This window comes from Balaenoptera physalus (genome assembly GCF_965194825.1).
Source record: "Balaenoptera physalus genome assembly, chromosome: 16".
NCBI classification, from domain to species: Eukaryota; Metazoa; Chordata; class Mammalia; order Artiodactyla; family Balaenopteridae; genus Balaenoptera; species Balaenoptera physalus.
The window spans coordinates 38,829,772-38,856,051 of NC_138898.1; the positions used below are offsets into that span (position 1 = coordinate 38,829,772).

General features: G+C 37.2%; 1 long non-coding RNA gene across 1 annotated transcript in view; it reads right to left on the minus strand.

Annotated features, from left to right (window-relative positions):
• Window positions 1-26,280, minus strand: part of LOC309644516 — a 578,167-nt gene that overhangs the window by 539,123 nt on the left and 12,764 nt on the right. The gene's annotated exons all lie outside the window — the stretch shown is intronic.

A 26,280-nucleotide genomic window follows, 5' to 3' on the forward strand; every position in this document is an offset into this window, starting at 1 on the left:
ATATTTAAAGAAACATAAATAAAAAGAAGAATATGCATCTGAAGAATTACTCCCAGGAAACAGAACAAAAGTTCAAATAAATATTTCCCCAAAGTTCTAAAGTAACGAAAGATAATATGATCTAACAAAAAAAGGAAAAAAAAATTTAAGAAATACAAGGGTTTAAAGAAGAGACAACATGACCAAAATGAAAGGGAAGCTGGCAGAGTTCAGGGTTAAATAAAAAGGAAATTATTAAACCGTTCAAAAGATTTTAAAAAATAGGAAATAAGACTAAACACAACTGAAACCCAGTGATAGATGGACAGTTCTTAACTACAAAAAAAAAAAAAAAAAAAGAAAAGAATATAAAACCAATTGTAGGAAAATTATATAGAGGTCAAACAAAGGAGATCTAACACATGTACACATGTAGGCTTGAACCAGCTTGCAAGAGTTGATTAGACATACCTGTTCCTACCTCCATTTTCAATAACATCACATTGGTAGCTTAAAATTAACCATTGTGGGAGTATTTACACCACATAAATTGACAGACACTGCACATCAGAGGTTTTTGTTTGTTTATTTTCATTTACCAGGATACCAGTTTTTACAACCTTCACTGAGGAAAAACAAAAACAAAACGAAAGAAAACAAACAAAAACAGAATAAAATGGAATAGACAAATTAAAGATGTAATAGAAGCTAATTTACTGAAATAAAGAGTCTTAAATCTGCTGAACAAAAGAACACAGTTGAAATATACTCTGGTGAAGTTATAGAATTTCAAAGGCAAATAATCTTTGGTGCATACAGGCAGAAAAGGTAATTAACATACAAGAAAAGGAAAATCAGGTTGCATTAGATTGCTTCACAGCATCATATAATGCCTGAGGGAATGTGCTGAGGGAAAGAAACAGTGACCCAGGAAGGTGTGTTTTGCCTAGTCAGGCTGTTCTTCAAGTTTTCAAGGCAAGAGTCTATTGTTCCTAAACATACAACACATTAGGATATATAGTAGATATAAACCTTAAACAGACAAACAAACAAACCACTTCATCATGGAATTCACCCAACAAAGAGTTAAATTTAAAAAACAAATCTTAAGAATAGTGAAGCCATGATCAAATGGGACAATGATAATCATATCTATTTTAAAATAAATCTAAGACTGAAAATTATGTGTCCTCATTGTCCTTAGCAAGAGGTCAATGGATATTATTAATGTTGAAGCATATAGGTATATATGTTTCATGTATACCTGATATATAAAAGAGATATATATGTATATCATGTACAAAAAAAACCACCTCCAATTTCATCATAACTTTTCACAGTCTGTTTTTCTTGTCTTTAAGGAAATATTTTAAAAGCTTATCTCTCTTGTGAAAAAAACATTTTTCTGAAGTTTAGAAAATACTATAGGAACACTTCAGTTTCTTTTCCTTTTATTTTTAAATTTGATTTTAATAAGATTAAATGTAATTTAGTTTTAAAGTAACAAATGTGGTACCATCCATATATAAAAAACACACCTTTCAGTTTATCTTACTTATTATAACCTTATGCTTTTATCTCTCTCTCTACAGGAAGATTTGTGGAATATTAGAAACCAAGAAATATTTCTGATGGAAAGATTTTGGTTGTTTATATCATTTCTCTTCTATATTTTTCAGAACTGTTTGAAATTTTTAATAATGAATGTATATATTTTAAAAACAAGTCATTATTCTTCTCCAAAAAAATCTCAAAATACATTTCCTTTCTGTGACATCAAAACATTTTAAAATATAAAAATGGAATGAGATAGATAATTAAAATTAGTCTAGACTAAAATAATTTATTTAGACAAAAATAAAGAGAAGACACAAATCACCAGTATCAGGAATGGAATAGGGGATATAGCTACAGATTCTGCAGCCATAAAAAGGAAAATAGGCAAATGCTTTGAACAACTTTATGCTCATAAATTCAACAACTTACAAGAATGGGCAATTCTTGTAAAGCACACACTACCAAAAAACCTCAACCAAGATGAAATACATACTCAAAATAGTTTTTAAAAATTAATATTTTATTAATAAAAATTGAATTCATACTTCAAAAGCTCTCCAAAAAGAAATCTCCAGGCCCAGATGGTTTCATTGGAGAAAACTACCAAAAATACGAGGAAGAATTAACACCTCTTTTACACAATCTCCTCTAGAAAATAAGAGATAGCACTTTCCAACTTATTTTATAAGGCCAGTATTACCCTGATACTAAAACTAAACAAACAGAGTAGGGAGAAAAAAATAACCAACGAATTGCAGGCAAATATGTTTTATGAACTTAGATGCAAAAATCCTCAAAAAAATTTACTAAATCAAATCTTAGGATGTATACAAATAATTATACATGGTGATCAACTGAAATTTTCCCCAGGAATGTAGGGATGGTTTAACATTAAAAAATAAATTAATGTAATCCACTATACTAACTAACTCAAAAAGAAAAATAATATAATTTTATCAATTGATGCAGGAAAACTATGACAAATCTAACACACATTCATGATTTAAAAGTCTTAGCAAATTCGGAATGGGGGGATTACCTCAACTTTATTTTTTAAAAATCTGCAAAAAATTCTCCAGCTAACATCAAAGTTAATGGTGAAAGACTGAATGGTTTCCCTCTAAGACGTAGAACAAGGCTAGTGTGTCTGTTTACACCAGTCTTAATATAGTACTAGAAAGTCCAGCCACAACAATGAGGCAAGCAAAACAAAAGACAATGGATTGCAAAGGAATAAATAAAAATGTCTCTATTTGCAGATGACATGAGTGTCTACATAGAAAATGCCAAAGACTCTACTAATAAAGTTCAGCAAGTTTGCAGGGTGCAAAATCTACATACAAATGCCAATTCTATTTCTGCATACATGCAGAAAATGAAATTTAAAACACAATACCATTTACAACTGCTCCAAAGAAAAGGAAATACTTAGGTATACACTTAACAAAACATGTACAAGAGCTGTATGCTGAAAATTACAACACACAAATTAAATAAACCAAAGAAAACCTGAATAATATAAAAATTCCAGTATGATTTTGTAGACAGAGTCAAATTTATTCTAGAATTTATATGGAAAGGCATGGGCTCTGGAATAGCTAAACAATTTGACAAAGAAGAATAGGTGGGAAGAATCACTCTTCCCATACTAAGGCTTTTTCTATAACTACAGTAATCAAGACGGTGTAGTATTTGCAGAGGGGTAGACATATAAATCAATGGAACAGAATAGAGAACCCAGAAAGAGACTCATAGGCAGAAAAAAAAAAAAAAAAGAAGAAGAAGAAGAACCTCCCCACAGCTAACATTTCAATGGTGAAAGACTGAAATATTTTCCTCTAAGATCAGGAACAAAGCAAGGATGCCACTCCTGCCACCTCTTTTCTACATAGCATTGGAAGTTCTACTGAGAGCAATTAGACAAGAAAAAGAAATAAAATCCAAATTGGAAAGACAGACTAAAGTTATCTCTGTTTACAGAAAATGTGATCTTATATTAGAAAACCCTAAAGATTCCACACACAAAAAAATTGTTACAACTAATAAATGAATTCAGAAAAGTTGCAGTTACAAAATCAACACACAAAAATCAGTTGCATTTCTATACACTAAGAATGAAAACTCCAAAAATGAAATTAGGAAAACAATTCCATTTTCAATAGCATGAAAAATAATAAAATATTTAGGAATTAATTTAACTAAAGAGGTCAAAAACTTATACACTGAAAACTACAAATCATTGTTGAAAGAAATTAAAGAAGACATGTAAATGGAAAGACATCCTACGTTCATGGATTGGAAGACTTAATATTGTTAAGATGCCAGTACTCCCAAAAGTAATCTATGGATTCAATACAATGCCTAGAAAAATCCCAATAACTTCTTTGCAGAAATAGAAAAATCATCCTAAAATTTATATGAAATCCCAAAGAACATGAATAGCTAACCAATCTTGAAAAAGAACAAAGCTGGAGGACTCACACTTCCTCATTTCAAAACTTACCACAAAGCTACAGTAATCAAAACATTGTGGTGCTGGCATAAAGACAAACATAAATACTAATGGAATAGAATAGAGAGTCCAGAAATAAACCCTCAATATATGGTTAAATGATATTCGACATGGATTCCAAGACCACTTAATGGGGAAAGAACAGTCTTTTCAACAAATGGTGCTGGGAAAACTGGATATCCTCTTACAAAAGAAATAATTACATTTCACCATATACAGAAATTAAAATCGTTCAAATATCTAAACAAAAGAGCTAAGACTATGAAACTCTGAAAAGAAAACATAGGGTAAAATCATCAGAAGTTTGGATATGGCAATGATTTCTTGGATATGACACCAAAAGCACAGGCAACAAAAGAAAAATTAGATAAATTGGACCATTAAAATCTTCTGAGCGAAGGACATAATCAGCACAGTGAAAAGGTAACCCACAAAATGGGAGAAAATATTTTCAAATTATATTTCTGATAAAGAGTTAATATCCAGAATATATAAAGAACTCCCAAAACTCAACAACAAAAAACAAAAATTTAAAAATAACCAATGAACTTGAATAGACATCTGTCCAAAGAAGATATGCAGATGGCCAATAAACACATGAAAAGATGCTCAATATCACTATTCAGGGAAATGCGAATCAAAACCACAATGAGATGCTACCTCACGCCTATTAGGATGGAGATATATATATATATATATATATGAAAAAAGCAGAAAATAAATGTTGGCGCAGATGTGGAGAAATTGGAACCCTTGTGCACTGCTGGTGGGAAGGTAAAATGTTTTAACTACTGTGGAAAGTAGTATGGCAGTTCTTCAAAAAATTATAAACATAGAATTACTATAGGATCCAGGAATTCTACTTCTAGATATATGCCCCAAATAATTGAAAGTAGGGAACTTAAACAGATAGTTTTACACCAATAATCACAGTGATTTTTTTAACATCTTTATTGGAGTATAGTTGCTTTACAATGTTATGTTAGTTTCTGCTGTATAACAAAGTGAATCAGTTATATGTATACATATATCCCCATATCCCCTCCCTCTTGCACCTCCCTCCCACCTTCCCTATCCCACGCCTCTAGGTGGTCACAAAGCACCGAGCTGATCTCCCTCACAGTTATTTTTGAAATGACAACATTTTATAAATGCAGAATAGATTAGTAGTTTCAGGATTTGGGGGGTGGGGTATGAGGTACAGAAAGAAGTGGGTATGGTTATGAAAGGGCAACAAGAGGGATTCTTCTGGTCATGAAATTGTATCTTGGCTGTGGTGGTGAATGCATGAACCTCTACAGATGATTTAATTGTATAGAACTAAACACACACACACACACACACACACGCACACACAGAGAAATGAGTACAGTAAAACTGAGGATATCTGAATAAGATCAGTGAAGGATATCTGAATAAGATCATATTCAGTGATATCTGAATAAGATCAATGTCAATATATTGGTTGTGTTATTGTATTATAGTTTTACAAGATGTTGGGAAAAACTGGATAAAAGGTAGACTCATCCTTCTGTATTATTCTTACAATTACATGTGAATCTACAAGTGCCTCAACAAAAATTTCATTTAAAAAATAATTCATATATTCTTAACTCACCAGCGTTTACTGAGCTCTTCTTACATCAGTGCTGTCCCACAGAACTGTCTGTGATGATGGAAATGTTCTTTATCTACGTTGTCCAGTACCACTAGCCATATATGGCTACTAAGCACTTGAAATGAGGCTAGTGTGACTAAGAAACTGAATTTTTAATTTTAAATCATTTAAGTCTAAATTGCCACATGTAACCAACAGCTCCCATGGTGGGCAGCACAGTCCTATATGTCAAGCACTAAGCAAGTCACTGAAGACCCTAAAATGGACCCTTATCTTCCAGAAGCTCAAAGCCTATTTGAAGGAGGCTAATAAAAGTATCAATATTAGAAACTATATGCCAGAGTTGGGTTGCTCATAAGCATTTTGATAGCAAAGATGTAGGATGCCTCATCTAGCTATGGCTAGAGAAGTCATGAGGAAATGCTGGCAAAATGAAATAACCCTTAAAATGAGTCTTGAGGGCAATTAAAGTGGGCCAGGTGAGTTAAGGCAGGATCTGGGGAGGAGAAATAGAGAGGGAGCAAGATTCATAAGGCACACAGACATAAGAAGGCATTCAGGAAAGGCAAGTGTTTGATAAGCTTAGGCAGGGTCAATGTGTCTGGAGAGAGAGGGAAGGGCTGGATGGTGAAGGGCGTCGAATACCATGCCTTGGCACTTGAATTTCATCGTGAAGATCATGCAGACACACTGAAGTACTTTAAGGCTGACCTAATTAGGTCTGCATCTTTAACACACCATTCTCCCAGCAATGTATTGGAATAGGGCGCAACTCCAGGTAAGTTGGTGCAGCCTCTGAGAAGAAAAATCAAAGGCTCAAATATGACAGTGGAAGTAGGGGAGGGAAGAAGGAAATAGATTCAAAAGACATTTAAAAAGTAGAATCAGGGACTTCCCTGGTGGTCCAGTGGTTAAGACTGCACTTCCAATGAAGGGATGCAGGGGATGCTGGTTCGATTCCTGGTGAGGGAACTAAGATCCCACATGCCGTGTGGTGTGGCAAAAAATAAAAAATAAAAACCCATAGAATCGGGAGGATGTTGTGTCCAAATGGATGTAAGTGATAAAGGAAACCAATAATTGAGATGGTTTCCAGGCAATTGACCGGAATACTTTCATGGGTGATAGTGCTATTGGCAGAGATAGTTAATGAAAGAGAAAGAATGGGTTGGAGTAGAAAATGTATGGCTCAACTTTGTTAATGTGTTGAGATTGAAGGGCCTGAGAAACCCCCCAGGACTCAGAGATGTCAAGTAGTCACTTAGAAGAATAAATCTGAGGCTCAACAAGGAAGTGTGAAAGGCATACCAGTTTGGCTGTCAGCTGAAAAGCATATATATATAGTTGAGAAAACTACATGGAGCGAAAATGGTCAAAGCATGGAACTCAGGCAAACACCAATATAAAAGAAGTGAATGGAGGAAAAAGTGGCTACAAAGGAAAAGGAGTGGCTAGAGAGATGATGTGAGGAAAACCAGGAGTGTGCAAGAGAAAGCAAACGGAGTGACGGCTTCCACGAGGATGAAGGAGTCTACCTTGAGAGATACTCATAGAAGCCTTTTTTTGTTCCTGGTCTGAAGAAAAGTGAAATTAAAACATTTTTGTATTGACTCATGAAATAGACATCAATAGAGCAGAAGAGTATAGAAATAAATCCGAATCTATATGGGAATTTCATTTATAATAATGGTGACCCTTTAAGTCAGTGGAGAAAAGATGGATTTCTATTGATGAAAGAGTGTAGCTGAAGTTCTGTAGAATTGAGCTCTAAGTGCCAGTGGCCTCAAGCTACAGTAAATTACTTTATCCAATTTAGTGAGCTCTATCCTCTTTCTGAAAGGGAAATCCAAGTACCTTTAAGGTCATGGATTTCAGTGAAATTTGTATGAAATCTTCTTGAATGATTTAGGTTGAATTTCACTCCAGAACAAGCTTAAGAATTCAGAATGAGATGCCAGATTTTGGAAAATTAAAATATTGGCTGCTTATATATGATAGGTACTCAGAACGTACAAGGCATGCACAGCTAAGCAATTAAGGCCTAAGTCACTCATACACAAGTGCATATAATTGCTTCCATCCTGCTGAAATCCCAGCATGCTGATGAATATCAATGCCAGATTTTTTCTGGAAGAAGAAAAACATTATCATCAACACCACTATGTAAAGGCTATCCCTCAATGCATTTCCAAGCCATTATTTAATATTGAGGTTGAAGGATGGAAAATAAAGTACAACCTCATTTAACAGCAGCATCTACAACGACTTAGTCATGGTCTCTGGGCCATGCCCAGGCGATGAAAGATTGTGACCCACTTGTCACTTAGTAAAGCTGTCAGTGTGCAAAGTAGTATGGATTCTTTTGGAAGGATTTTTGGTCACTTCTCTTTGCTTTGCACAGATCAACTGGTTTAGACAGGATCAGAGAGTTGATCAGAAATCTGAAGAAGGCACCACATGCTCACACCAAAAAAAAACAAAAACAACAAACAAAAAAACCCCAAACCACCCTCCCAAAAATCAGGTTCTTTGCCCATTAAACCTACCCCTTCCTTATTTTAACTTGCTTTTTCATTTAAAACACATCCTTACTGATGCCACGTAAAGCCTCAGTTGCCTCTTGGAAGAGAATTTAATAGGCTTCCCTTTTTCTGGAAAACCCAACTCTGTCTTATAAAGATCTAGGAGGGATTTATTTAATGAAAACATCTGAGAGAGAGTTACATTTTCTTTTCAGTATCTGGTATTTTGAGTTAAAGCAAAGCTATTGCCAGGATCAAAGACAACACCATGTGACCATCTATGCCAGATAGAATATAGTAGGAAATCTATTATTATCATGACAGGGTCAAATTTTATTTTTATAAGAAGGGCCACTAATATAACATTAAAGAAGTTTCTAAGGATGATAGGGGATTTACTTTACTTTAAGAACAATGACTTTTATAGTAGTAAATTTTAAATGCATAAGAGGGGGAGAGGGAAAGAAGTAGATTGAGAGGGAGAGATAGAGAGGGAGAGAGAGAGAGGCTTGGAGCAGGGCTAGGCAAGTTTGAGCCTGAGTAATACTTAGCGGCTGTATGACCTTGGGCATGTAACTTATGCTTTCTAAGCTGGTTTTCTTATCTGCAAAATACAGATGTCAGTTCTGCTTTTTTCATGGAGTTGTTATGAGTATCAAAGGAAGGAACTTTGAAGCCATAGGAATGTCCTACAAGCAAAGGACATAGGCTTGGCCCAGAATCTTTACTCAAGGGTTTGAATGAATATCTAAAAGAGTAATTATCAAACTTCTGTGCATCAAAATCATCTGGGAAGTTTATTTATAATAAAAGCATCTGGCTTTATTCTATGTCTACCAATTCAGAGTGAAATCTGGGTCTCCAAAGGTCCCTGAGTGATTCTAAAGCATAAATTTGATGTGATGGATGCTGTCATGCGCACCCAGCCCCACCTTCAAGGAAGAACTTGTTGTCCAGCCCCTGGGAGTGTAGTTGGTGGATGACCTTCAGCTCTCAGCAACTCCAGGGACTGCTTCAACCAGAGAGAGCTGCCCTGGATCAGGTCACAGCCCTTCCCGGGGCTGACCACGTGCAGTGACTGATCAATGTGGGGTTGTCAAGCCTTAGACACCTCAGTACAACTTGGTGCAACTCTGAAGGGCCATTGGATCCAGAGCTCCCTGTGAGGTTTGCCAAGACTGTAGTTGGGTCTGCATTACTCTTACCTTCTCTCACTGTCCATCCTGCTTCCCTCCCCTCTGTCCATAGGAGTTGTGTCCCAAGAGCATTCCTTAATACACATCCCAAACACCAGCCTCTGTCTCAGAGTCTGCTTCTGGGGAACCCAACCTGTGACATTTGGAAGCCGTGAATCTGAAACCAGAGCTAACTGTGTTCTCCTTCACCTTAAAAGCCTTCTTGGGTCCTCATTGCCTATAAATTCCATTTCATGGAAGTTAAGGCCCTTTATGATTGAGTACCAATCTTTCTTTCCTGCCTCATGTCTCCGTATTCATTTCTTAATCCTCAGGCCAGCAAGACCGTACTGTTTTCTGTGGAGATGAGCATTTTTGTGATGGAAGTCTTTGCTTAAGTGCTCCCCTGACATTAACTTACTCTTCCTTTTCCTATTGAAATCCTATTGGTTCATAAAGGTCCCTTTTCAGGTGCTACCTTGATTCCCCAGTCTCACTCTAATCCATTCCCTTGTTATGAGTTGTGTTATTTGTGTCCCTGCTCATCAAACTGAGCTCCTTGAAGACAGAATCCTGTGTTTTCCAGCATTTCATTTGCCCACATCACTTAGCCTGGTGCCTTGTTCATAGTAGATACACAAAGCGTTTGTTGGATTAGTCAATGGTACTGAAATGGTAATTTACTAAAACATAAACTCGTAATGCTAGAAGGACCCCATTTCCTATATTGTTGAAGTTATTGACTTCTTGCGTTGCATAAATAAGAAAGCTGAAGGTTAAAGGGCTTGCCCAAAGTCATATAAATTAATAAATAGTAAATGGAACTCAGACCTGTTGACTTTTTATTTCACATATAGTTTAATCTTCAATTTTAAAGTTAAAAACATAAGAGATAAACATTTGAAAACCTGTTTTTTGTAACTTTTACCAGATTGTGCAATCAATTAAATTCCCATAAAAATTGTATCTGAATTACAAATTTGTTCATAATTTGGTTATTTGATCACTTCAGACACATTAAAGATTAGCCAAAGCATTCAAATACAATTTTTTTTTACAAAATTACTGCTACCTGCCTACTTAACATACTCTGAAACTCATCATCATGAATTTAATTCATTTCCTCATTCTCTTGACATCTACTTAGATTTAGTTACCCCAGCTTTTTATATTCCCTAATGGTTTCCTAATGTTATTTTGATAACTTCCCAGGGTTTCAGTAATCTTACAAGAACATGGGTGTCTAATTGATGGGTCTGGACTGCTACCTGACTAATTTTTTAAAATGTTTGAAATATAATATGCATACATAAGCACAAACAAAACCTACCCATCTAATCAGTCCCCAGAGCAAGAATGATAACATTACTAGTGAGCAGAGGGAGTTGATGAAGCAGGTCTGTTTTACTCAGTTCTTGTTTAAATCTATAGTCATCATAATGACCCTTGGTCAACTCTGGGAACTAAACTACTGGAACATTCACATAGTGGCTGGGTAAAGATACTAGTCTATACACCCAAAGTAGTGATTCAAGATGAGCCAGCATGTCAAAGTAAACATCAAGTTTCATGATGTGTGCCCAGGGCCTGGTTTGGGGTTCACACCCACAGCTAAGATGTGACCAATTCTACTTAGAAACTTTGGACCCCAAGACTCAAGCCAACTTTCCTAAGCATGGTCATGTCACACATATTGCTGTACTTCCCAGCTAGAGAAGAAGATGCATCCATGCATCCCCTGCATAAGGAGGACAAGAAAGCCTGCTTTTGACCTCTCTAGCCTTTGCCTATACATATCTTTTTTCTGTTATTCCTGCCCTGTATCCTTTGCAGTAATAAATCTTAGCCATGACTGAAACTATGTTGGGTCATGTTAGTCCTTCCAGTGAATCCCCAAGCTAGCTGGTCATCATGGGATGGCTGAGACAACTAGCACCTGAGAAGATCCCTTCTTCCTCCCTTAAAATCAGTATGTCTCCCAAGAACAATTACCGTCTTGACTTTTAACAGCATAGAGTAGTTCTGCTTGTTTTTGAACAATACGTATTTTGAATCATACAGTGTATGCTCTTTTTTACCTGGCTTCTTTCACTCAAATATTTTTGTGGGAGTCATATATGTTATGTGTGTAGTTGTATTTCATTCATTTTCATTGCTGAATTGAGTATTTTCATTGACTAGTCTATAATTTATGTTTTCGTGCTTCTGTAGATGAACATCTGGGTTGTTCTAAGTTTTGGATGATTATAAGTGTAGTTGCTGTGTATATTTTGATTCATGTCTTTTGGTGAACATGTATACACACTTCACATATATACCAGGAGTGGAGTTATTGCCTCATAGGGAATGTATATGTTGAGCTTCAGTAAATGTTGCCAGAGAATTTTTCCAAAATGTTTGTACCAATTTATCCATCCAACTGCAGCGTATGAGAGTCCCAACTGCTCCATATCTTTGCCAATAGTTGGCATCATCTCTTTTTATCTTAAACCAATCTAGTTAGAAGATACGATATTGCATTGTGGTTTTAATTTGCTTTGCTCTGATGACAATGAAGTTGAGCACATTGTCTCATGTTTATTGGCCATTTACATATAATCATGTAAAGTAGTTTTGACCATTTTTTTCCTATGGGCTTGCGCTTTTGTAATTTATTTGTAATTCTTTACATACTCCGGATTGGAGTCCTTTATTGGCTGTGTATTGCTAATATCGTCTCCAACTCTATGGTTTGCCTTTCCATCCCTAATAGTGTGTTTGATCAGCAGATCTAATAACTTTACTACAGTTCTCTTTCTGCCACACTTTCACTCGATAAATATTTTTTCATTAACTGCTCTATGTCTGGGCACTGTGTAGATACTGGGAGAAAATAATAAGCACAATGATTTCTGTTTATACTCTTCCTGAAGAAACTAACGTAGCTTGCTTTCACCTGGAGCCAATTCATCTTAATTACTGAAAGGATGTGGGAACATACTCTTCCCAGTGTTTAGGATTATATTTTCCAAGCACACTATTTACTAACCAGCTTTTTTTAGGGATATTTTTAAGCCTCGGTCTGTTCTACCATTGAGGACTGAAAGCGTCCTCAATTCGTGCCATGTCATTGTTATCATCATTCCCCTGGCCATAAATGTTTTTGCTGCCACTCCCACAATATGTAAATATTTTGCCTTGGTTCCAGTGCCCCAGAAACAAACCTTGAGATAAAGATTCATGTGCAATTGTTTATTGAGGATGCAAACCCAGAAAACATTGGGTAGGAGTGGAAAAGTGAGGCAAGGAAAAGCAGGCAGCCAATAAAGGGGATGTTATCAAGCTGGTTACTATTCTGGATAACTGGATCTTAATCTGGGTGAGGAACGCTGGGAATCAGTGTGAAATAAATGCCTTTGAGTTAATCCACCTGATAGGGCAAAGCAGCTGGGATACTTATAAATGGTCTCCTTTCCATCTTTGGTTCACGGCTGTTCCTAAGTTGGAGGATGTGTGTTAATTCCCCACACATCCAGCCTGCCTTATCCTCATGAAGAGGAGGTTCTGTTGATGGATCAAGTGCACAGCAAAAAAAAAAAAAAAAAAAAAAAAATCACAGGTGCTGGCAGTTAGAAGCCAGATTTTCTCGTGCTGAGTTACGTAAGTTCAGTTTCATTAGATGGAATACTAAAGAAGAACTTGAAAAAAATATACATCTTAAAGGATTAAAATAACTTGCACAAAACTTCATGTAAAAAGATCTTGACTGCCTAATGATTTTCCTTAAAAATTTCCATCACAATTGTACATATTGATACTTGGATCTTAGATGGAAATGGCATCTGCTAGAATCTTTTATTAGTAGGATACTATCTATCCAATTAAAATATATATATAGGCTATGAGTAATAGAAAGCCCCCAAATAATAAGGCTATAAAATAAAAATTTATTTTGCTCTCACATTCGAGAAGTCTGTCAATCCAAGGTTAAAAATGATTCTCTTTGGTATAAGAGACCCAAGCTATTGCTATCTCACTGCTCTGTTGGACGTGGCTTCTATTCACAAAGTTTTCTTATTGTCTGTGATGGCTGCTGAGGCTCCAGGCCTAAAGAAAGGAGGAAGGTTTGAAGAAGAGATGCAGTGTACTTCTAAGAAGTTGCACACCCTACCTTTGCTTATATCCCATTGCCAAGAACTTGGTCACATGACCATAACTAGTTGCAAGAGAGGCTGGAAAAAGAATATTTATTATAAGTGGCCACATGCCCAACTAACATGGAAGCTTCACTACTGAAGAAATGGGTAAAGAGATATTTGAGAAAGCCATCATTCTCTGCCTCAAATTCAAAAATATGAAATGTGAAGTTTTAAAAATTTAAATTGTAAGTAACCTCCAGCAGATAGTTTTAGCTTTAACTGGTGATTATATGGACATAAGAAAAAACTATTGCAGTGTTTTCCTTAGAACCCTCCTGAATTCATACTTAGGTCAGAATCTTTCAACATAGAAAAAAAATGTTAAATCAAAATACAGTAGGCAAACAGCATGGACCTATTCTAAGGAGTGTGTGTGTGTGTGTGTGTATGTGTGTGTGTGTGTGAATCTGAATGTGTATAAATTAGGATCCTACAGGGGATCTTTTCTGATACCAGCAATGTTACAGAGATAGTCATACAACTTTAACCTGTGTGAAAAAGAAATAACATCAGAACTATGAGGACTTAGGGGAAAATTCTCAAATATGAATTTTCTTATAGGTCTTATTCCACATCAGAGTGGTATTTCCACTCAAGCCATTTATTTGACTTCTAAATCTAAGGTACTCTTCAAGCCACAATAATATGATAGGTATTTTAAAGTCCCACAATTCTGGAATAATAAATTGTTCCTCAGAAAACTGAACGATATTGAAAAAGAATAAGAGAGACATTTTCAAGCTAGACTTTTGTATCACCATAAGAAACAAACCCAAGAAAAAACAGACCACTGGCATTGTTATTGTTTATAAATTCAGAAGATTTCATGGTTGAAAATAAAACTATGAGTCTCTTGACAAGAACGATGGGTAGAAACCAGAAAGTTGTGATTCTCCTTGGGTGATTGTGATGGATAATCAAAGACAGCTTTTTCGTATTGACTGGCCTCATCTTTTGGGAGCCCAGAAATGGAATCCATCTGGACATTTGCTAAAGGATAGCAGATGGAGTTATACCACGTGACAATGAGCTGTTCTCTCTATCCCAGTCCACCAAAGATGTTTTTTGTAAGAGTAACAATACTGGAGACCTGGAAGATCATTTTTTTTCTTATGGTTTATTTCCAGATTTGTTATGGCTGTGAATTCTCCATGCTAGGAGAGAAAGTTCTTTAAATACTCTCAGTATTTTCCTTTTTTTAAAATTTGGAGAATAAAGAGAGACAAGCTAGCAAGACTTTGTATCTGGAATGGTTCTGGAAAATTCATTAAAGGCTCATTAGTAGGCACCTTGAAAATGGGCAGCAACAATAAGTTTTCCTAAGTAAATTGTGCCAAATAAAGCAAATGAACTTTCTTTGTATAATATATCAGTTACCATATTTTAAACATAAAGATACTTGGCTTCGCCTATTTGCAATTATTTTCTTTCCCAAATCTTCATCATAGACCCCAGATCTACACTTACAGCAGCCTTCATAACTTAGTTAATATTTTTCCTTCACTTTATCTCATTATCATCTGTTTTTGTCTTCCTTATCTTTAATATTAGTTGCATTGATCCTATTTCCTTGACTTCTACATTATATTATACTATATACTGTATATATTATATACTACATTACATTATATTATATACATTATATCGTATACTACCTTACATTATATAATGAGAAACAGTTCACCTACTATCATTTTTCCTAAGTCTCCAAATCAGCTCCCTCTAAATCTTACAAAAGAACTCCTTTATCTGCTATCTCTCCCATTCCCTCAAGAAACTTATTTCAAGTTCAGGCCCTCACTTAGTTCACTAAAACCCTTAGCCTTTCTTTTGAAACTTCCTTTCCATGTTGACTAAAAGGGCCACATTTAGTTTTACTCTTTCATCCAGCAAGATTATAAAGATTCACACAACACTTTAGTAGTGTCCCTAAATTTCAGAGACAGAAAGGCATGGGATAATGCCACTAAAAATAAAACCACATCAGATGATCACAAATACAAACAGAGTCTGGAGCTTAGTGAAAAACAGAGCTGTCCTTTTTTCATCAAGTTGTTCATCAGTCCCTCCAGGGTAAGTGGTCACCCTCATTCCTGCTTCTTCCCCTGGTCCCCTCTATAGTTTTATCCCTCTGGACCACTTAACAGCAGGGTCTCACTACTCCATCAATAGATTCTCTCTGGTCCTCCATCCACACTATAGAGATGAAGAATCTTTACCGGGTCATTCAGATACTGTGAAGCCTCTGGAGATGGCTTCAATTCTTCTAGATTCTCTCAGAAAAATGTTCCAAGTTCAACAAAATGTTCTTCTGTTAATAGAGACCAACTCTTAAAACATAGATTAGGGACAGTTTTATGATAAGGGAAGATCTCTTCCCAGGAATGGGCAAAGAGAAAACAAGACACCTTGAGGATGCTTTAGTAATCCATACAAGAATAATCACCTCTTAACATCCTATATACCCTAAGGCTTCTAATTTGCTATATTCACCAACCTCAGCACTAGATAATCTGCTTTATTTTTACCCTGTTATCACATTGCTGGAGAAAGTCAGAGAGGCAAGCAGATTTGACTCACTACAAGTTTCTCTTCTGTAATATTACTAACATTAGTGCAGAAAGACAATACTTTCCTACATGGAAGCTCATATACAATTCCTTCTTTTAAATTTTTTTTCCAGTTTTACTGAGAAATAATTGACATACATCACTCTATAACTTTAAGTTAAATCTATATATATAGATTTAACTTTAAATCACCCATCATGCTATATACTAGCATGATGGGTGATTTACATATATTGTGAAATGATTATCACAGTAAGTTTAGTTAGCATCCGTCGTCTCATATAGGTACAATAATAAGAAAAGAAAAACATTTTCTTCTTGTGATGAGAACTCTTAGGATCTACTCTTTTAACAGCTTTCCTGTATACCACTACAACAGTGTTTAACTATATTCATCATGTACATTACATCCTTATAACTGGAAGTTTGTATCTTTTGACCACCTTTCTCTAATTCCTTCTTCCTTGCAAATCCCCTCTCTCTTAACCACACATCTGATCTCTTTTTCTATGGGTTTGGTGAGGTTTTTTGCTTTGTTTTTTTAGATACTACATATAAGTGAGATCATATAGTATTAGTCTTTCTCTGTCTGACAGTTCTTTCTTATGTACCCTTTTCTGCTTCCCCAAAAGCCATGTTCCTTTTTCTCACAAAAACATACTTACTTCCAGAGGGATAAATGCAGAGTTATCACACATACATTCATTGGCTTATCTTGTCTTTCATTCACTCAGCAAATTGAGCAGTTACTGGGTACAAATTACTGTGCTAGGAACTAGAAAGTAAAAAGTGATCAAAAAAAAGACAAAGTCTTTGGTATTATAGGAGATACAGTGTAGATGAGACCAACTTTAGTAAAATAACAAGTGATATAAATGTAAAAATTATAATAGTGAAAAGTGAACATAGAGTTACATAGTTCTATAACAGCCCGTAATAGAGAGATTTAACCTAATAAGGCATGTTTGGGAATTTTTCAAAAAAGGTGACTCTGGACCTGAGATCTGAAGAAAAGCAGGCATTAACTAGGCAAGGGGTTAGGTGAGGGGAAGATTGCAGAGAAGGACTTTTTCTAAGAAAGCAAAACAGTTTTTACAAACATAACCATGGTGCAAGGGAACAAGAAATTTGGAGGAACTGAACGTAAGAAGGGCTGGATGGCTGGAAAGTTGAAAGCAAGGGGAATGTGGTTGAATTTGAGACCAGAGATGTAAGGGGTGGGAGAGAGTCCAGATCATGCAAAATCTTGCAGGCTGTGTTGAGAAGTGTTGGCTGTAACACAAGAGAGGTAGAAAGCCATTGTCTTAGTCAGCTCAGGCTACTATAATAAAATGCCATAAACTGGGAGGCTTAAAAACAACAGAAATTTATTTCTCACAGCTCTGGAGACAAGAAAGTCTAAAATCAAGGCACTGGCAGATTTGGAGTCTGGTGAGATCCCACTTCCTGGTAGAAAGAGATAGCTGTCTTCTCACTGTGTCCTAACATGGTGGAAGGGGTGAGGGAGCTCTCTGGGGTCTCTTTCATAAGGGTACTAATCCCATTCATGAGAGTTCCACCCTATGACCTAATCACCTCCAAATACCATCACATTGGGCATTAGGATTGGACATAAGAATTTGGGCAAGGGCACGAACATTCAGTCTGTGGTAGACATTAAAGTGTTTTAAGCAATGTGCGAGATGTGAAAAATCAGACTTGGCTTTGAAAAGTTCACCTAGGGATGCTGAGTGGAGAATGGATTGGAGGAGAACCAGAATGAATGCAGAAGACCAGTTAAGAAGCTGGTGCAAAAGTCTAAGGGGGAGATGAGGCAGCCTAAGGTTATGCAAACAGAGATAGAGAGAAGTAATTTGAGAGATATTTAGGAGGTAAACCCTACAGAACTTTTTGATCTCAATACAAAATGTGAGAAAGAGGAAATTGTCAAAGATAATTTTTACATTTCTATTTTGGGGGATTGGATAGATGGTGGCTTAACTGGATGTGGACTAAGTTTTCAAAGAAGATGTAGTCTATAGTGATGGATTCTATTTTTTCTCTTTTTTTTTAAAGGATATTAGAATTTTATTTTATTTTATTTATTTTTTTAAAGATTTTTTTGATGTGGACCATTTTTCAAAATTTATTTATTTATTTAGTTAGTTAGTTAGTTAATTAGATATTTTTGGCTGCGTTGGCTCTTCGTTGCTGCCCACGGGCTTTCTTTAGTTGAGGCGAGCGGGGGCTACTCTTCGTTGCGGTGCGCGGGCTTCTCATTGCGATGGCTTCTCTTGTTGTGGAGCAAAGGATCTAGGAGAGAGGGCTTCAGTAGTTGCGCCTCGTGGGCTCTAGAGTGCAGGCTCAGTAGTTGTGGCGCATGGGCTTAGTTACTCCACGGCATATGGACCAGGACCAGGGATTGAAACCGTATCCCCTGCACTGGCAGGCAGATTCTTCACCACTGCACCACCAAGGAAGTCCCTATTTTTTTTCTCTTCTGCAGAAGAATTTGGTTTCACTCTCTGTGTTAGGCTCAATTCCCCTTGAGCAAGGATTCGAATGCAAGTCATTGTTTTGGGGAAGCAAATGTGGAAAATGAGTAAGGAAGAGGGAAGTAAGGAAGGGAAGGAAAACAATCCATTACCTGTCGATGAACAGGTTGCCACTGTAGGCAACTGAGGCTCATCCTGCTGGGGTCCTCTGGGAGATGGGTAGAAAGTGTCTCTGAATTTTCCCATCTGGGGAATGAGGAAGCTGGAAAATTTGTGTGCTAAATTCTATATATTATTGGTTGAAGGACCCTCCCAGGGACATTAATTCATAGCACTTCTGTCCTGTCCTGTGCTTTACCAATAATGCTCTGGAAGCCAGAGAAAGTCTCAGGCTTTCTTAGTAAGACATCAGAGTGCATTTGAAAGGGGAATGCCGAAAGGATGTTAGTGGAGCATGGACAGTGTCTGTTGTCCTTGAGTTCCCTCCTTGAATATTACAAATTTCACCATTTCTCTAAGTGTATTTACTCTATCTTGATGTTTTTGTCTTTTTCAATTCCTAGCCCATTTCTCAATTTTCTTTCATTGCTGCATTTTGAGTGAATCACTGATCCACAAATTCTTTGAACTTCAAGTTAAAATGGTACTTTCTCTAATATTCCACACTCATAACTTCATATCTTTTTAATGAGACAGTAATTTATTAGTATAAAGCCATGAACGATTCTGTGAAAGTTATGATGAAAAGGTAAGAAGATGGACTCATAGCCAGGCATACAAAATAGAGGTTACAATGAAATAGTGCTATAAATAATGTTGACTTAAATTGCCCAAATGTAGCTGTCAGTGTTTTGGTTTTGCACTGAAAAGAGAAAGCAAGTTGGTTGCCTTAAGGACCTAAATCCAAAATCACTCCTTATTTTTATTAGTGACTTCTGTGATGGAGTGGACAGCACATTTTACATTTGCTGCTGTCACCTAGTTGGCAGTAGCCACCAGCACTTTGGAAAGTGAAAGTATATCTAATAGACCATGTGACATATACTAGATGTTCTATAAATGCTTTGTGATTGATGGATTAAAATCTAGTACAATCTTTGTAGACATTCCTCACAGATCTTATGCCAAAACTTTTCACTCTCTTGGGCTCCTATCCTCACCCACTTCTCCTTTGAAGATGATGTGATGTCCAACTTTATTAAGTTCAAAGTCATCTGATTTTGGTTCCCCCCATTTTCACTTTCTCCACCAAAAGAATTTCTGTATTAACCCACCATCTTTTCTAAGTTTCACTCTCCTACTACCACCCCTTCTTCTCCCTCCATCAGTTGTTTTCTCCTACTCACCCCCTCCTGCATGTTAAGCTTTTTCTCATCATTTCTTCATTCTCCTGGCTGGAAACCTGTTCAGTTGTCCCCTAGATTAAAAACTCATCTGCTCCCCATCGTGTTACTCTTCTGAGCCTCTAAGTGTGTCTCTGGAGAGTAATAACCTCCATCGACACCTCCACCTTCTCCTCCTCATTTGTCTGTTAATCCTTCTTGCCATCTCTGGCTTATAATCTTTTTTAGCCAGCTTGTGGCACAGCTCCGGTCACTTCACTGGAGATGATTGATCACTTATTGAGGGAGTGCTGGTCAGCACTTGGCAATTTATCTTCTTCCCACCCCAGTACTTCTTGATTATCTCCATTGTTTTCTTCATTCCCCTGGTTCAGAGCCTTTCATCTTTAGGTCTTTTTTCTAATACATTTAGAGTTCCTTCCCAAGTTTTCTTCTGTCTTTGGCCCTTTTCCTTCTTTTCCTAAATTCTCTCACTTGAGGAATTCTGCTCTGATAGGCTCAATCATCATTCTGGATTCCCTCCAAGTCTCAGTCACCTGTGAACTCTTCCTCTCACTTGCCTATCTCTCACTTTTATCTCTTAGTGCTATCCCTGTGCAACTTTCACTCTTAAAAATTTAACAACTTGCTGTTTCTCCAGGACATCTTGAACTTTCTTACCTCCATACCTTTGCTGATGCAGGTTCCACTGCCTCTGGTGCCTTTTCTTGCCTTTTTTCCAATATCCACATTCACAATCCCGTGCATTCAGGAAAGCTCAACATCACAGTTACTTCTTCCATAAAATCTTTCCAGCTGTCATTCAGTCAGAGGCACTTATCCTTTGTACTACATTTTATGAATTCCCCCACAGTTTATTACCTTTCCCTGTATACAAGTGACATCTTTCCATACTTCAGCTTGTTCTAGCCCCTTCAAGTGATCCCAGATCCACTGTACAGATATACACAAGGAGATGGAAAAAATGTACAGCATGCTTAGGAGTTCATTTCTGAAATCACAACAGAGTCACCCACCTCTTCCCCCACATTCCTGTTCTCCCACCTACCTTCTTTTCTTTTTTTTTAATTATTTATTTATTTATTTTTGGCTGTGTTGGGTCTTCGTTTCTGTGCGAGGGCTTTCTCCAGTTGCGGCTAGCGGGGGCCACTCTTCATCGCGGTGCACAGGCCTCTCACTGTCGCGGCCTCTTCCGTTGCAGAGCACAGGCTCCATACGCGCAGGCTCAGTAGTTGTGGCTCACGGGCTTAGTTGCTCCGTGGCATGTGGGATCTTCCCAGACCAGGGCTAGAACCCGTGTCCTCTGCATTGGCAGGCGGATTCTTAACCACTGCGCCACCAGGGAAACTCCCTCTCACCTACCTTCTAATCCCCCTTGTTTCAGCATATGTGCTCCTGGCACTCTACACTGCTGACCCTCTGCTTTTGCAGTCCAGTTGGACACACTTCTCTACTACCTTTAGATATGATTTATATCACTCATCAAAATAATGGGCCAAAGATACTCCAAACCCCACCCCAGGACTTTTGAACATTCTGGGTTCCAATTCAGGGTAGAGTCGCCAGATGATAAAGACACTGAAATCCCCTTGAAATCAAGTATCAGGTCCTGTACATTTTTACTATGCCCATTAGAGTTAATACTAATCTTTTAGCATAGTGAGTGCTCAGTAATAAAATTTTAATTAATATGTTAATTTCTTTGTATAATAAATATCTGAAGAAGTGGAATTTTGGATAGGGTGCTATGAAGGGCATAAGAGGAGGAAAAATGATGTGCTTGGTGAGTCATCTGAGATAACAACTTCTGTAGAAGGTTCTGCATACTAAGGAAACTGGATACCTAGAATGCATTGGGAAGTCGTATAGCTTAGTTATTAGACATGAATGTTCTGAGTTCAAATCTTGATTCCATTGTCTCCTAGGGATCTGTAATTTAACCTCTCTGTGCTTCATTTCCTCCATTGCAAAATGAGATTAGTAACAGATCACACTGCATATAGTTCATAGAGAGGTTAAAAAAGATAATATCTGTAATTAGTATAGAAATTAGTATAATGTGTGTTATATATTAAGTACTGAATAAATGTTAATTATTATCATCAAAGGGAGGAGGGTGTTGAAAAAGAAACAAAGAATCAGAGAAAAAATTTGCCTTCTTCATGATTTTATCTAGAAGTGGATTTGTGTAGGATCTCCTTTGTGTCCATAATAAAGTGGTGGCATTATTTAAAACAGATCAGACACCTAGTTAGTTACTGAGGGGATCTAGGCTCTTTCCATGTTTGTCTCCCATCTAAGTTTTTGAAGTCTGCTCATTCTGTTGGAGAATAGGAAAAGTGGGATGAATATCAGGAGTCCCACTTTTTTATTTATTTATTTATTTATTTATTTATGGCTGTGTTGGGTCTTCGTTTCTGTGCGAGGGCCTTCTCTAGTTGCGGCAAGCGGGGGCCACTCTTCCTCGTGGTGCGTGGGCCTCTCACTATCGCGGCCTCTCTTGTTGTGGAGCACAGGCTCCAGACGCACAGGCTCATTAATTGTGGCTCACGGGCCCACCTGCCCTGCGGCATGTGGGATCTTCCCAGACCAGGGCTAGAACCTGTGTCCCCTGCATTGGCAGGCAGATTCTCAACCACTGCACCACCAGGGAAGCCCAGGAGTCCCACTTTTTTAATGGGTCAAGACTAGACGTGGCACTCATTGCCCCTAGTCACATGCCATTGGCTAGGACTCATCACATGACTGCAGCTAGCTGAAAGGGAGGCTGAGAGGTGTAACATGAGCTAAGGGAAAGAAAGGAGAGTACATAGACACAAGTGAGCACTTGTGGTTTTGGCCATCAGTGCATTTTATACACACCTGTCCTCGGGAATTAGGGTACCATTTCCGGAGCATGATCATCACAGGAAGTAGCAAGCTCATGTGTGTGTTTGTCACCGTGGCAGCATCCTCCCTCACTGCCCCTCCCTCTCTGGCCTATTCATGCCAGGTTACCTTAGGTTCAAGGGTACTGGGGATCAAGGAGCACAGAAAAATGCATGGCAGGGGAAGGTTTTTTTTTTTTTTTCCACTTCAGATAGTCAACAGATTACAGGATGCCTTCATATGTGGGCACTGGGCCAAGGAAAACAAGGAAAAATAGTGAGATCCCTCTAAAACAAAGCTGAGCATTTACTTGAGTAGCAAGTGTTCAGAAGAATGAAGTAAAACAATGAAAGTAGGCTTTCTTTTTCTCATTTAACGTTCTTGTACAGAGCTCCCTGGCCAATAGTCTTGAGTTATTTTCAACTTTCCCTGCCTAACGTTTTTAGAGCTATCGTTTTATGCTAAAGTGATGAAAAAAATATTTGACAACAATGTAAAATATATAATTATATTTGAATGTCAGTATTTTTTTTAAAGAGGAGAAAATCAAACAAAAGTTTAATAATGTGTATACATGGGAGAGACCCAGGAAAACTGAGTAACTCCCAAATATCAGTATATTTAAAGCTAAATTTCAAATTCAAATCTATGATCAACTTGGCTTGTTTTGTAAATCATAACATCAAAGAAAACACTCATTTCAAATGGTATGATTTCCATATACAGAATCCAAAACATAAATAGCACTTATTATGGTTCAGACCCCATTATAAATATTATACATATATTATCTCACTTCATTTTCACCATTACCCTGTGAGGTAGATGTTATTTCCTCCATTTTAAAGATGATGAAATCATCCCTTGGAGATGTTAAGTAATTTGCCTGAGATCATAAAGCTAGTAACAGGCAGAGTAGTTACTCAATCCTGGTCTTGTTCCAAAGTCACTTCTCCTAAATTCAAATATTAGCTCTCTCCTCCACTCCCACCAGTATTTGAAATTAATTAAGCACAATAGAGAAGTTTGGTTAAATGAAGATACTTTACACATTTCCTTTTACTTAAAAAATAATCCTATAAGGTTATAATATTTGAGCATACATAACGTATTAGGTAAAATATTCAGATAAAACAAAAACTGGACTGATTAAGTGTTTGTATCATCCATATGGGACACTGTATGGAAAATATACTTAGATTTTTACTTTATTCTTGATAAACAAATTAACATCTGTTATCCCAATTAGGTGAGTTTAGCCAGCCACGACACTTCTCCACAAATATGTTCTGGAAAGTTTAAAAAATATATTTGTTTTGGAGGCTTCAGAGAACTAGAGTTAGCAGCTAGCAGCACCTAGAAAGGCTCCTCTTTTCCCCTAATCACTCCCATCAAAAAATTCTCTTTCAAAGAATCATACAGTTGAATCCAAAAAGAAAATATTAAAATATGGAAAAGTCAGGAGAGACAAGGTTTTCGGGGAGGGGAAATTTCCCCCTTACCCCTCTTGAGTTCTTGTGGCTGGACTAATAGTAAAATAGACACAAGACAGATTAACAGGGGAAAAAGAAACAAGTTTAATTCGTGGGCCTGGAGGTCCCATAGAAATGGGACCTAAGAAGTGGCAAAAGCAAGCAACTTTTATACTTTTTGGACAATAAATAAATAAATAAATAAATAAATAAATAAATTTAAGAGGAATTGACACGACAAAGCAACTTAGGCGTTGACTGCTTAGCTGGTGAAGAATCTAAACAGAATATGATCTTGGGGTAGTAAATTTAAAAAGAAACTAGGTTTGGTTATACATAAACATTTTGGCCCCAAATTCCCTATCTCTGGTATTAAGGATTTTTTTTTTTTTTTATCTTCTGATACAGGGAGGGCACCTTTCATGTGAGATATTTATTTCCTGCTTTCAGGGAGACAAGAGGAGGGTCAAAGTGTCCCTCCTGCATCAGCAGTTTCTTTAGTAACATTAATTCGAAGTAATATTCCACTGAGGCACGTTTTGGGGCGGCCTGTCCTGGGTCCCAACAGGTGGCAGTTCTGTAAGTGGTAAGATCACATACATGAGATCTGGTTTTTGAGAACTGACTTGAACAATTCCATTATTTATTTTACCCAGTACTAAGTGAGGTCATTGGGAGCTATATCCTGAATCCTTAAGAAGAGTTATTGGACTAAGAGGATAAAACAATTAGAGCATAACATACTGAAGGGCCTGATAGATTGATTTTTCTTCATTTGGGCCTGCTTAGATCTATGTGGTATCATGGTCAATAAACGTTAGAACTGCTGCATGAGGGCAGAAGTTATGGTTTGGGTAAGGAACACAAGAGGCACCAGAAAACTTGGGGGCAATGAATATGTTAACTATCTTGACTGTGGTGATTGTCTCTGGCTGTATATAACAAAATACCAAATTATATACTTTAAATGTCGGCCGTTTGTCACTTATACCTCAAAAGGATGTTAATTTTTTTTTTTTTTTTAAATGAGGTTGATCTTGGAGAGTCCTAAGAGTTTCCAGCGGGAATGATATATGATTTTGGCAAACCCTTGGGTTTTCTCACTGAGTCCTGGGGTGGACCCTCCCCACACAGGCCTCAGGAGAGGAAACAATCCTTCTTCCACAGATATCTAATGAATGTTAGGTATGGTCCTAGGCACTGACAATAAAAAGGAAATTTTAAAAATAAAAGATCATATGTTAGGATCAAGAAACAAAATCTAACTATCTGCAGAATACACAAGACAGATGTGAAAAGAGAATAACAAAAAAATTGGGCAAAAGAATAAGATCTAATGCTAATCTAAATTGGAAAACAGAGGTCACAGTTTTAACATCAGACAAAGATGAATGTATAGACACAAGTATTAGATGAAAGGGAATTCATTTTGCAGTATGCAGCATGAGGAGCTGAGGGTCTTTGTGGATCTGTTCCCCAGGGAAATTGGTAAAAATTACATATGTCTTTAGAAATGGTAAGGGTATACAGCAAATGGAGAAATATCTGGGTGCTTCTCTGGTGGCTCAGTGGTTGGGAGTCCGCCTGCCAATGCAGGGAACGCGGGTTTGTGCCCCGGTCCGGGAAGATCCCACATGCCGCGGAGCGGCTAGGCCCGTGAGCCACAACTGCTGAGCCTGCGCGTCTGGAGCCTGTGCTCCGCAACGGGAGAGGCCGCGACAGTGAGAGGCCCGCGCACCGCGATGAGGAGTGGCCCCCGCTCGCCGCAACTGGAGAAAGCCCTTGCACAGAAGCGAGGACCCAACACACCCAAAAGTAAATAAATAAATAAATAAATTTATTTAAAAAAAGAACTGAAAAAAACATTAACTTGATATTAGAGCTCTGTATTTACTTAAAAAAAAAAAAAAGAAATATCTGTTTAAGAAAATCTACCAAAATTCAGTAAGAACAGTGAGATTCTGTAGTATTTGAACCAAGACCACTCCCTCTCCTTCCTTTCTAGTTCAGTA